Below are 14,667 nucleotides of genomic sequence, written 5' to 3' on the forward strand. Positions count from 1 at the left end.
GGCTTGACTTATGTCTTTAAACTGTTGTTAAACAGGACCAGACGTCCTATCACGCACTGAATTAAGCAAAAGAGGTGACAAGTCACATAATTTATTTCCCAATAATCATCTGTCAGAGGCATGGTATTATGATAAGAGATATATGCCTGGCTTCAAAATGAACGTGGAGCAGGCAACGCGCGTACCATGTCCATCGCTTCAGCGTGTTATCTTCTAAACAGTGCGGTGTCACTTCCAGCCTTTTGTTATGACATACATATGGATGCTCTGTGTAGTGTGCATATCCTACAGATGATTATATTCGCCTAACTGTATAATTCTGATGCTTTTGAACGGTTGTGTTCATTACAACAAGCAGAGATGCTAGCTTGACAGTATACAGTGTAATATCACGGTGTATTTTAGTCGTTAATAGAATTTCGTCCTTCTCAAGCTGTAAAGGTTGCAGTTGCGTGATGCAGCAAACTGAGTTGACCAACTTCACCTCAGTAACAACTAACAAACACGCATAATGGTAACACCTGATGGTAACACCTGATGGTAACAGTCACCAAGGCGGTGCCTAAAACTACATTGCGGAGTTGGTGCTTTCTAAAATATGTTGTATATAATATGGCTGAATCACATCGAAAAATATCATATTGTGTACATCTTGTAATCTTTATTTAGGATAATTAGATGTGAAGAATTATCTTATCTTCAGATGACATGAGGTTCTTGAGAGGTATATAGAAGTTGGTATTCAAGTATAAGACAAAATATTATGGATGTCAACTTCTTCTTTATTGTATACACAACGTTTCTGGAAACGATGACATCCATAATATTTTGTTTAATACTTCAGATGACATGTTGGCATAACTGAATTTTGTTTGTTTTATTATCCCATGTTTCAGCATGCTGGATATATACACTGTCGAGGAAAGGAACTATACAACAAGGCTTGATGAGAGGTGAGATGGAACACACAAGACATGGTTATTCTATGTTGATGTATATCATACGGTTGTCACAGTTGTGTTCTGGATCCTAAGCTTGTAGCGTTACGGCGACTGTTTTCAGCCGGGTAACGTTTTGATAATTTTGATTTTTTGACAATTTTAATTTTTTGGTCAAATCCAAGTCTATAGTGTATTTTTCCCAGCATTTATTTCTGTTGTACTTCTAAACTATTTGACAAAATGATAACGGTAGTTGGTTCGAAAAATCAACTCCTGTCTTCAATAATATATGTATATGATATCGGAAATTATTTACATCTACTAACATTAACAAACTGAGCATTTGTTACAATACTTCATTCTGCAGCCGTATATTTACTGCTAAAAATGGCAACCATATAATTTTGAATGAATTTGTTAACGTGCATTTCGTATGATATTTCCAACAGTGTATCCCTATGTAAATTTGCAGATTAGCTTCATTAAATGATAATACACATGACTGTGGCATATCAAATGCAATTTATCCTAAAATACATAAGATCTACCCCACCTTTCTGTTCGACATACCAAAGGACATTACACACAAAGGAAGATCAAATCCCCTCATCAAGCTTCTTGTACCTACCTCGCGCAAACACTGTCATCCTTTAGGTAAATCCATCCCAAAATGGCAGAACATCGTTTCACAATCAGAGGCCTTCATCAACATGTGATGTTTTTTTTAAATCAGCGGAATAATTCCTTCATTTGAAACTCATAGTCTTGTGTACAGAGCATTAATACTGATAAGTGGTACCTGGTCATTTTCTGATATCCCTCCGCGGTGAGGACTCGCGTGTATATGTGTTCTGTCTGCAATTTGACACTTTGACGCTTAAGGGGACATCTCGACAAGTCTAGGTGGTAAATGTAGCTAACAAAACACCACCAGCTCCTAAGCGGTGTAAATTACTTTTTTATCAAAGGATCATTGATAATTTTGTTCTACTTTATAACAAGGCGACGCCGAACAGTTGGGACAGGGAGGCCCATTGAGCCAGGGTGAAATTTACCCTACGCTTTGTCCTTGGTCATTAGCATCATAATTGACGTCTGTTTCACAGAGGCCTTGTATTTATGTCCAAGTCCTGCCGCTTCACGAACATGTAAAACTTGACATGGGACAATCTCGGTGGCTGTTCATGTCAAGACCCATGGAGAACATTGACATGCCTTGTGGAAACGTGAGATAAAGTTACAACAGCGGATTCATCACCTCTGGCAGACGACACTCGCCTGCTTCAGACGACATGTTCCCGCTATTTGTTAACGATAGAAACGTTTAAGTATGAAGCACAATGCTGGTGATTTGGCGGTACTGGTATCTCCTGTGGCCGCATACCGTGTCTGTGAATACCTGAAGCAGACGACACTTGCTGGCAGACGACAACTGTTACCTGCACCTCCTCAACCGGCCCGATGAAGATGAATCTGTGAGTAACCACTCGGATATCTTTCCGTGACACACTGAGGATTATACCCTATGCAACTTCCTACAAACAGCTGTGTATCCTTTCCTAAAATAACATTACGAAACCCCCTTTATATTTAACGTTGCATCAATACATATTCATAGGGAAAACAACACTTAAATGAACATTCTGAATAAGCTTTAAATATTTCCCTAAAACATTTACATATTTGATCTTCGCGTTCTCGAGAAAACGTGTATTAAATTGCCCCAGTTTGATTATGTGTGTGGTTAGTTTTTTTTAAAAAACGCGGAATACATTCTATTTCAGTGACAAATTCGTGATCAGGTCTGGCACTCGAGCAATCAACTGCTAGTCGATTATCTCATTCCCTGAGACGAAGTCATTGATCCAGGATGACACACATCATCAGATTCAGGTCTTGGGTAAATAGTGAAATGAGAGGAAACAGACGTCCCTGGGTCAATCGTATACCCTACCGGTCAGCTTAACACCATGGCTTCAGGAGACTGGTCAAGAGGCCCTTGGACTTCCTGGCTAGACTTTAGTTTGCAAGTAATTCGACCACTTCCGGTTCCCTTGAAGGAGACCTGGATTAACCTCCATCAATATCTCCATCTCGTGTATGAGTCAGTATTTGTTATTTCATCAGGAATTATTGTTTGTGTGAACAGGTTTGGAGGGCAGACTTTCAGAAAGGGTTCCTCAGCTCTGTAAGGTGTCTTTCGAGTAATGATCGGTTTACTGCGTCACCGCATTTCATATATCAAACCTCGTCTGTTTGCAACTTTTCAACAAGAACTAAAATAGATTCATAAGAAAAGAGTTTTATTCGAAGGACATTTTGTTTAACCAACAACGTTTATGTAACTATTCAACTGAACAGCACATAAAAGATGTGACTACATTACGCACGGTAAAGGTCAAGAACACCTGATATCATGTATATTTGATATGGATTCATTAACACATGCGCATGATAGCGTCTGAATCGTACAACTGACTCAGCTTTTAGCAGATTCTTTACAAATATGGAAAGTGTTTTGATGCTTTAGTTTATAGTTATTATGACGTGTTAGTAATAAACACTAACCAAGAATATACGATGGCCATCACATCATTCCATGACAGAAGCTTGTACGATCTAGTGCAGCTTCTCACCAAGTAATTCCTTGTAATCACCCATTCCACACGAGGTCATGTTACAAATTTCATATTTACATCTGCAATAGTTTCATAGAATTTAAAACTAAAGGTGCATTTATATGTAATGATATTTATATCTCCGTTTATTTTAAGTGCGGAGAGAAAGTCTCGAGGGGGTGTAAAATTCGGGACTATTTGTACCATAAAAGAGCTGCTGGTCTGGCCAGTTTCCAAGCAGATCCCTGGTGGCTCGGTCATATCAGGCGCCGCAATTAGCTGTGTTGAGTTGAGTCCCTTGCCATTTCCGGATGCGCTGAAACGTTTGCCTTGGTAATGAATCTTGTTCTCTCGTCACGACATCCATGTTCATGGATTTCACCAACTAACCCCAACAGCCGAGTTACGTTGGACATACTCAGCTAGTTCTGCATATTGTATGTCGATGAACGCGGCCCAATAGTGCGGACGTTCCATGTTGCAGGCAATAAGACATATTGAAACGACGATACATGTGAAAGTAGTGGGACAACACGACTGTCTACTTCCTTTGTTTGCCAACACGACTGTCTACGTCCTTTGTTTACCAACACAACTGTCTACTTCCTTTGTTTGCCAACACGACTGCCTACTTCCTTTGTCTACCAACACAACTGTCTACTTCCTTTGTTTACCAACACGACTGTCTACTTCCTTTGTTTACCAACACAACTGTCTACTTCCTTTGTTTACCAACACGACTATCTAACTGTCGACTGTCTACTTCCTTTGTTTACCAACACGACTGTCTACTTCTACTTCCTTTGTTTACCAACACGACTGTCTACTTCCTTTGTTTACCAACACAACTGTCTACTTCCTTTGTTTACCAACACGACTGTCTACTTCCCTTGTTTACCAACACGACTGTCTACTTCCTTTGTTTACCAACACGACTGTCTACTTCCTTTGTTTACCAACACGACTGTCTACTTCCTTTGTTTACCAACACGACTGTCTACTTCCTTTGTTTACCAACACGACTGTCTACTTCCTTTGTTTACCAACACGACTGTCTACTTCCTTTGTTTACCAACACGACTGTCTACTTCCTTTGTTTACCAACACGACTGTCTACTTCCTTTGTTTACCAACACGACTGTCTACTTCCTTTGTTTACCAACACGACTGTCTACTTCCTTTGTTTACCAACACGACTGTCTACTTCCTTTGTTTACCAACAGGACTGTCTACTTCCTTTGTTTGCCAACACGACTGTCTACTTCCTTTGTTTGCCAACACGACTGTCTACTTCCCTTTGTTTTACCAACAAGACTGTCTACTTCCTTTGTTTACCAACAGGACTGTCTACTTCCTTTGTTTACCAACACGACTGACTGTTTCCAACTTTTGTTTACCAACAGGACTGTCTACTTCCTTTGTTTGTTTACTTCCAACAACGACTGTCTACTTCCTTTGTTTGCCAACACGACTGACTGTCTACTAAATCCTTTGTTTACCAACAGGACTGTCTACTTCCTTTGTTTACCAACACGACTGTCTACTTCCTTTGTTTACCAACACGACTGTCTACTTCCTTTGTCTACCAACACGACTGTCTACTTCCTTTGTTTACCAACACGACTGTCTACTTCCTTTGTTTACCAACACGACTGTCTACTTCCTTTGTTTACCAACACACACGACTGTCTACTTCCTTTGTTTACCAACACGACTGTCTACTTCCTTTGTTTACCAACACGACTGTCTACTTCCTTTGTTTACCAACACGACTGCTCCCTACTTCCTTTGTTTACCAACACGACTATCTACTTCCTTTGTTTACCAACAGGACTGTCTACTTCCTTTGTTTACCAACACGACTGTCTACTTCCTTTGTTTGCCAACACGACTGTCTACTTCCTTTGTTTACCAACACGACTACTTCTGTTTGCCAACAAGACTGTTACTTTTTGTTTACCAACACGACTGTCTACTTCCTTTGTTTACCAACACGACTGTCTACTTCCTTTGTTTACCAACACGACTGTCTACTTCCTTTGTTTACCAACACGACTGTCTACTTCCTTTGTTTACCAACAAGACTGTCTACTTCCTTTGTTTACCAACACGACTGTCTACTTCCTTTGTTTACCAACAAGACTGTCTACTTCCTTTGTTTACCAACACGACTGTCTACTTCCTTTGTTTACCAACTACTACTGCTTTCCTTTGTTTACCAACAAGACTGTCTACTTCCTTTGTTTACCAACAAGACTGTCTACTTCCTTTGTTTACCAACAGGACTGTCTACTTCCTTTGTTTACCAACACGACTGTCTACTTCCTTTGTTTACCAACAGGACTGTCTACTTCCTTTGTTTGCCAACACGACTGTCTACTTCCTTTGTTTACCAACAAGACTGTCTACTTCCTTTGTTTGCCAACACGACTGTCTACTTCCCTTTGTTTACCACGACTGTCTACTTCCTTTGTTTACCAACACGACTGTCTACTTCCTTTGTTTTACCAACACGACTGTCTACTTCCTTTGTTTACCAACACGACTGTCTACTTCCCTTTGTTTACCAACAGGACTGTCTACTTCCTTTGTTTACCAACAGGACTGTCTACTTCCTTTGTTTGCCAACACGACTGTCACGACTGCCTACTTCCTTTGTTTACCAACAGGACTGTCTACTTCCTTTGTTTACCAACAGGACTGTCTACTTCCTTTGTTTACCAACAGGACTGTCTACTTCCTTTGTTTACCAACACGACTGTCTACTACTTCCAATACTTCCTTTGTTTGCCAACAAGACTGTCTACTTCCTTTGTTTACCAACAAGACTGTCTACTTCCTTTGTTTACCAACACGACTGTCTACTTCCTTTGTTTACCAACAGGACTGTCTACTTCCTTTGTTTGCCAACAGGACTGTCTACTTCCTTTGTTTGCCAACAGGACTGTCTACTTCCTTTGTTTACCAACAGGACTGTCTACTTCCTTTGTTTACCAACAGGACTGTCTACTTCCTTTGTTTACCAACACGACTGTCTACTTCCTTTGTTTACCAACAAGACTGTCTACTTCCTTTGTTTACCAACAAGACTGTCTACTTCCTTTGTTTACCAACAAGACTATCTACTTCCTTTGTTTACCAACACGACTGTCTACTTCCTTTGTTTACCAACACGACTGTCTACTTCCTTTGTTTACCAACAAGACTATCTACTTCCTTTGTTTGCCAACAGGACTCTCTACCGCCTTTGTTTGCCAACACGACTCTCCAACTCCTTTGTTTACTAACAGGACCATCTACGTCAGCTATTTACCAACATACCAGTCTGCTTCCGCTGTTTTCCAACAGAGCTGTCTACATTTGTTTAATTCACAAGAAATCAATACAAAATGCCCTCCTTTTATCTGTTGGCATCGTGTTGGACATATTGTGTAAGTTGCACAAAGCGTGAGTCCGGCCCGGGATTGTACCCGACAAGTTGATCCTCTAATCACAGCTGCTAATTAACATGTATCATTTACATTGCGGTGGCCGCTGCGTGTTTCTGTCAATCACTCACGCCATGACACTCTCGGTTTTCGCGCCAAAATATCGACGTCAGCACCGATCGGAAACGTCTTTGATCTGCTGGCTATAACAACCAAACGGTCCCTAAATAACGCCGCAATCATTGTCTGATTCTCTGGCTTTCTGTAACAGAGCGTGGGAGGATCATACCGCGCCATTCTGCGCGTGCAGATGTTAATACACCCAGGCACGGGACTCTCAAGCCCTGAAGCTATTGCAACTAGACAGACAGTCGACATAGTTATTTTTTTCCCTGTATTTTGGTCCATTCATAAATGTTATGTGGGAAAAACAATCGACAATCGTGTGAAATCAAGGTGCATAAACTACTCGGCAGCGACGATAATAGTCCAGGTGAAACAAATGTTTATGATAAAACATTCTGAAACCCGATCTGTGTAATTATTTGATATGCAAGATTTGCATTACATGTATTTAATAAGGCGTCCATTCACGCAGAAACAGGCAGTCATTATATGGGTAGCTAAGGACATTGCGATAACGCCAATTCGTCGATTATCCATGCACACGAGGGTGAAAAACATCAAACATGGGAGTCCAGGGGGTGGTGGTGGAGGTCGGGGTGGTCCATTTTTAATTCACATTGTCTTGTACACGTCTTTAGTCAAGGAACTGACAGGAACCGGCTGTTGTCATGTTTCACAATTTGCCTGCATCTCTGTACACAGGTATTGACAGTAACTAGCTGCCTGCATCATTATACACAGGTATTGTCTGTAACATGTTGCCCGCATCTTTATACAGAGGTATTGTCAGTAACTAGCTACATATATCATCATCTTTATACACAGGTATTGTCTGTAACATGTTGCCTGCATCTTTATACACAGGTATTGTCAGTAACTAGCTATATATATCATCATCTTTATACACAGGTATTGTCTGTAACATGTTGCCTGCATCTTTATACACAGGTATTGTCAGTAACTAGCTGCCTGCATCATTATACACAGGTATTGTCTGTAACATGTTGCCCGCATCTTTATACACAGGTATTGTCAGTAACATGCTGCCTGCATCATTATACACAGGTATTGTCAGTAACATGCTGCCTGCATCTTTATACACAGGTATTGTCTGTAACATGTTGCCCGCATCTTTACACACAGGTATTGTCTGTAACTAGCTGCCTGCATCTTAAAAACAGGTATTGTCAGTAACTAGCTGCCTGCATCTTTATACACAGGTATTGTCTGTAACATGTTGCCCGCATCTTTATACACAGGTATTGTCTGTAACTAGCTACATATATCATCATCTTTATAAAGAGGTATTGTCAGTAACTAGCTGCCTGCATCTTTATACACAGGTATTGTCTGTAACATGTTGCCTGCATCTTTATATATAGGTATTGTCTGTAACTAACTGCCTGCATCATTATACACAGGTATTGTCAGTAACTAGCTGCCTGCATCTTTATACACAGGTATTGTCTGTAACATGTTGCCTGCATCTTTATACACAGGTATTGTCTGTAACTAGCTGCCTGCATCATTTTACACAGGTATTGTCAGTAACTAGCTGCCTGCATCTTTATACACAGGTATTGTCTGTAACGTGTTGCCCGCATCTTTATACACAGGTATTGTCAGTAACTAGCTGCCTGCATCATTATACACAGGTATTGTCTGTAACATGTTGCCTGCATCATTATACACAGGTATTGTCTGTAACTAGCTGCCTGCATCTGTATACACAGGTATTGTCTGTAACATGTTGCCAGCATCTTTATACACAGGTATTGTCAGTAACTAGCTGCCTGCATCATTATACACAGGTATTGTCTGTAACATGTTGCCCGCATCTTTATACACAGGTATTGTCTGTAACTAGTTGCCTGCATCTTTATACACAGGTATTGTCTGTAACATGATGCCCGCATCTTTATACACAGGTATTGTCTGTAACTAGCTGCCTGCATCTTTATACACAGGTATTGTCAGTAACTAGCTGCCTGCATCTTTATACACAGGTATTGTCTGTAACTAGCTACATATATCATCATCTTTATACAGAGGTATTGACAGTAACATGCTGCCTGCATCTTTATACACAGGTATTGTCTGTAACAAGTTGCCCGTATCTTTATACTCAGGTATTGTCTGTAACATGTTGCCTGCATCTTTATACACAGGTATTGTCTGTAACATGTTGCCTGCATCTTTATACACAGGTATTGTCTGTAACATGTTGCCTGCATCTTTATACACAGGTATTGACAGTAACATGCTGCCTGCATCTTTATACACAGGTATTGTCTGTAACAAGTTGCCTGTATCTTTATACTCAGGTATTGTCAGTAACTAGCTGCCTGCATCAATATACACATGTATTGTCTGTAACAAACCTGCCTGCATCTTTATACACAGGTATTGTCTGTAACTAGCTGCCTGCATATTTATACACAGGTATTGTCAGTATCTAGCTGCCTGCATCATTATACACAGGTAGTGTCTGTACTAGCTGCCTGCTTCTTTATACTCAGGTATTGTCGGTAACTAGCTGCCTGCATCTTTATACTCAGGTATTGTCAGTAACTAGCTGCCTGCATCTTTATACACAGGTATTGTCTGTAATTAGCTGCCTGCATCATTATACACAGGTATTGTCGGTAACTAGCTGCCTGCATCTTTATACACAGGCATTGTCGGTACAAGTTGCTCGAAGCTTCATGCACAGGTATTATCAGTAACTAGCTGCCTGCATCATTGTACACAGGTATTACCTGTACAATTTGACTGCATCTTTATACACAGGTATTGACAGTAACTAGCTGCCTGCATCTTTGTACACAGGTATTGACAGTGTGCAATTGCCTGTATTTTATACATCTGTATTGCTGTAACGTGTCTACCTTTCCATACAAAAGTACTGATAATAGCAGTATACATGCATCTTTTCAAAGTGGTAAATACACATTTTTTTAGTTTTGCTATACAAGGTCACACACCCTGTTTTGACATTTCAGCAGACAGAGGGCCCAAGTCAGCATGTATAATCCCGCCTGTCTCCGCCCTTTCTCTCCCGACTTCTATTCTGAACTGACATGAAGAATAACCACAGACTTTAAGATGAAGTCTTTCACAACAGTATGACTCAGATTTGTTTATGGCAGCAGAGTAAAATCGATATTTTCTCAAAAAAATACAACAAAACCAAGTGGTGAAAGAATCGGAAACCGCAATTTCCCGAGAGACATAGCACAGACAAGTGAGTTCTGTTTGTGAAATGGGATTGTGAAATATGACATTGGACCTGACTACCCGATGTAAATTCTTTTTTTAAAAAAACATTATTTCAGTGCGAAAAATGTACAACTCTTCTTCACTGAAAGCAAACGTCTCGGATGACCTAGATGGATGGATGGATGACCTAGATGGATGGATGAACTGGATGATAGATAGATAGATAAACAGATAGATAGACAGACAGACAGAGAGACCGACAGATAGATAGATAGACAGACAGATAGGCAGATAGATAGATAGATAAATAGATAGATAGATAGATAGATAGATAGATAGATAGATAGATTCAGATATAGATATCCTAAAGAGAATATGAGTGGAGATCGGATTTGAACATGCGATATATATACTCTCACAAAAAAAGAAACGCATCATGAAAATAGCAATTTCATGTAGCAATGAATTAAAAACGTGATTCATTTTACAAAAGGTTTTGCTCTGTTTATGAGTCCTATGCTGTTTATGTTTTAAAACATCACAGCAAAACGCACCATCCGTAAAATACCCGTATTTAACAGCATGGTTTTCAATTTCGGCGTGTAGTGTCACAGAATACACAATTCACATGCAATGCACGTGAAAGTTGGGGATCAGATAGTCTCAATGATGGGTATAAAAGGTTGATCGCTGTCTGTCGATTATTCACTGTATTTGGAATATTGTTGACGAACGCAAAATGACACGTCTATGTGAAGCAACCGTCATATCGCCATTGGCTTGCTTGAAGCTGGTCAGTCTCAACGTGCAGTTGCCCGACGCATGAATGTTCACCAAAGCACCATTTCACGGCTCTGGGATAGATATCGCCGGCAGAATGCGGTAGCAGATGCCCCTCGTAGTGGGCGACCTCGAGCGACCACTGCGGCGCAGGATCGCTACATCCGGGTACATCACCTGCGCCATCGAACAGCTACGGCGACCAATACCGCTCGACAAATACCCGGATTGAGGAGGCTTTCTGCACAGACCGTCAGGAACAGGTTGAGAGAGGCGGGTTTACGTGCCAGAAGACCTTATTTTGGTCCTGTGCTTCGACAACAACATCGTCGACATCGAGTTCAGTGGTGCACCAACGTTCAGGCCTGGAACCTACCGAATTGGCGTAGAATCTGGTTCAGTGATGAATCACGATTTCTATTGGAACGACGCGATGGAAGAATGCGGGTGTACAGACGTCGACGTGAACGTTTCGACGACGCTTGCGTTCCCCAGGTGGACAGATTCGGCCAGGGCAAGGGTTATGATGTGGGGAGCGATCACCTGCCATAGGAGAAGTGATTTGGTGATGATCCAGGGCAACCTGACAGCTACACGGTACTGTGACGAAATCCTACGCCCACACCTCCTTCCAATCATTGATCGCCAGAGGGAGTTGTTTCAACAGGACAATGCCAGCCCCACACAGCACGTCATACTAGAGACTTCCTCCAGAACCACAACATCAATGTGCTCCCCTGGCCCTCAAGTTCACCGGACTTAAACCCGATCGAACATCTGTGGGATGCCCTGGAGGGACGGGTGCGACGCCGTAACACTCAGCCCCAGACACTTCAGCAACTCGCACAGGCACTACAGGCAGAGTGGGCTGCGATTGGGCAACACGAGATTCTGAGCCTTATTCGTTCGATGCCGAGGCGATGCCGTGCAGTTCTGGATGCCCACGGTGGTCACACGAGGTATTGACTTCACCGCCACCACACGTCTCCATGTGATACTCAAACTGACTTTCCTCGAGTTGGTGCCAAAGACGGACAAGTCTGCATTCCCAGTGTGCAATTTCGCTATGTTTCATTGACTCATAAAGCCTACAAGATGTTTCAAAATAAACAAAAAATACAGTTGAAATTCCTATATGCGTTTCTTTTTTGGGAGAGTATATATTCAAAGTATTGTCTAAATTTTAAGTTGTATAAGAACATCACGGCGATCAGCTCAGATTGTGCAGCGATAGTAATGTCCATACCATAAGGCACGCTCGTAGTGCGATATTTTATTATAGCCTCGGTCAATGGAGCAGTGCGCACCAGATTTTCATTCTCATCTCCCTGCGGAGTATACAATGACGGTAATGATTATGTATATTTGAAGCACAACCGTTTGTGCTCACTAATATTCATTCAAGACGTGGTTGCAGTATTGTCTTTTATGTACACAAAATAATACCAAATATGGTGCAAAGTTTCATGCGTGCGCGCGCATGTATATTTAACGCCGAAATTAGCAATATACAAACCACGTGACGAGCTGTAAATAGTCAACTCTGGTCCATGCACACCAGTGATTGAGCAACGATGTGTACTTTGACACGTCAGCTGGATCACCCTGCCTGACCGCCCAACGATGTGTATTTTGACACGTCAGCTAGTTCACCCTGCCTGACCGCCCAATCATGTGTCCTTTGACACGTCCGCTAGATCACCCGGCCTGACCGCCCAATGATGTGTACTTTGACACGTCAGCTGGATCACCCGGCCTGACCGCCCAACGATGTGTACTTTGACACGTAGGCTAGTTCACCCTGCCTGACCGCCCAATCATGTGTACTTTGACACGTCAGCTGGATCACCCGGCCTGACCGCCCAACGATGTGTACTTTGACACGTCAGCTGGATCACCCGGCCTGACCGCCCAACGATGTGTACTTTGACACGTCAGCTGGATCACCCGGCCTGACCGCCCAACGATGTGTACTTTGACACGTCAGCTGGATCACCCGGCCTGACCGCCCAATGATGTGTACTTTGACACGTCAGCTGATCACCCGGCCTGACCGCCCAATGATGGGTACTTTGACACGTTGATCACCCGGCCTGACCGCGCCGTGATGTGCTTTGAACGTATTGATGAAAACCCAACTCAGTCAGTCAGTCAGTCAGTCAGCTGGATCACCCTGCCTGACCGCCCAACGATGTGTACTTTGACACGTCAGCTGGATCACCCGGTCTGACCGCCCAATGATGTGTACTTTGACGCGTCAGCTGGATCACCCTGCCTGACCGCCCAATGATGTGTATTTTGACTCTTCAGCTGGATCACCCTGCCTGACCGCCCAACGATGTGTACTTTGACACGTCAGCTGGGTCACCCTGCCTGACCGCCCAACGATGTGTACTTTGACACGTCAGCTGGATCACCCTGCCTGACCGCCCAACGATGTGTACTTTGACACGTCAGCTAGATCACCCTGCCTGACCGCCCAATGAAAGTCTGTCAAATAGTGTTCCATAATACCAGTGGTTCAGAAGCTCACCTTCACTCAGCGATATAAGCCTTAAGGTGTTAAACCAGCCAAACACTAAGACGTTCTGTTATGTGATTTTGTCACTTCACATTAAATGATCAGGCAATTAGATGGTAATATTATATCTTTCACAGACAGGTCTCCAGACATCTCTGATTAAATAAGACGAGTATATGGATACAACTTCTTCTTTATTGTATAACACGACGTTTCTGGGCTACTTCTTGCCCCTTCTTCAGGTGATATAAAGACATACAATATACAAACCATACTATATATACCAGAATTTACAGGAAGCCAGAGAAGCACATGTATATACAATGAATCAGAGAGGACCGATGAAAGCAGATATAAAAACAATGATAATAGGGATAAAGTAAACCCAGTTGACACAAACAATGAGGATAAGGAGATGTGAATACTGCTAATGAAGTGACGATTAGATTTACAGGAAGCCAGAGATGTACATCTATATACAATCAATCTTTTTGATTGATTGAATCACCGTTGCATTAAACCAAACAAATAGAAGTCAACATGACCTGCCCTACACCTCAAAGCTTGACCTCTGAGCATCTGTGACATACGGTCCTGAGGCACGTGACTGATGTAAGACTGTAGTGTCTGATTGATTGTATATAGATGTACATCTCTGGCTTCCTGTAAATCTAATCATCTGATTAAATTCATATAGCCGCATTATTTGTAACACATATGGACTATGTATGTTATTGTCAATTTACAATAATGAGGGGCTGCACTATACACCTGTGTATAATGAACTGATGACTTCACCTGCAGCCCGGGGGGTGAAATTACAAACCGATTCTACAGTCTTACATCAATCACACGCCTCAGGACCGTATTATCACAGATGCTCAGAGGTCAAGCTTTGAGCGTAGGGCAGGTCATGTTGACTTCTATTTGTTTGGTCTAATGCAACGGTGATACTAGCTATTAACTACTGTAGTGGTAACAAATTTGGAATTCGGGTGAGTGATTGAGTATGGCTTTACGCCGCTTTCAGCAAT

Source organism: Haliotis rubra, unplaced genomic scaffold, assembly GCF_003918875.1.
Source record: "Haliotis rubra isolate DU_JTF1 unplaced genomic scaffold, ASM391887v1 Scf24, whole genome shotgun sequence".
NCBI classification, from domain to species: Eukaryota; Metazoa; Mollusca; class Gastropoda; order Lepetellida; family Haliotidae; genus Haliotis; species Haliotis rubra.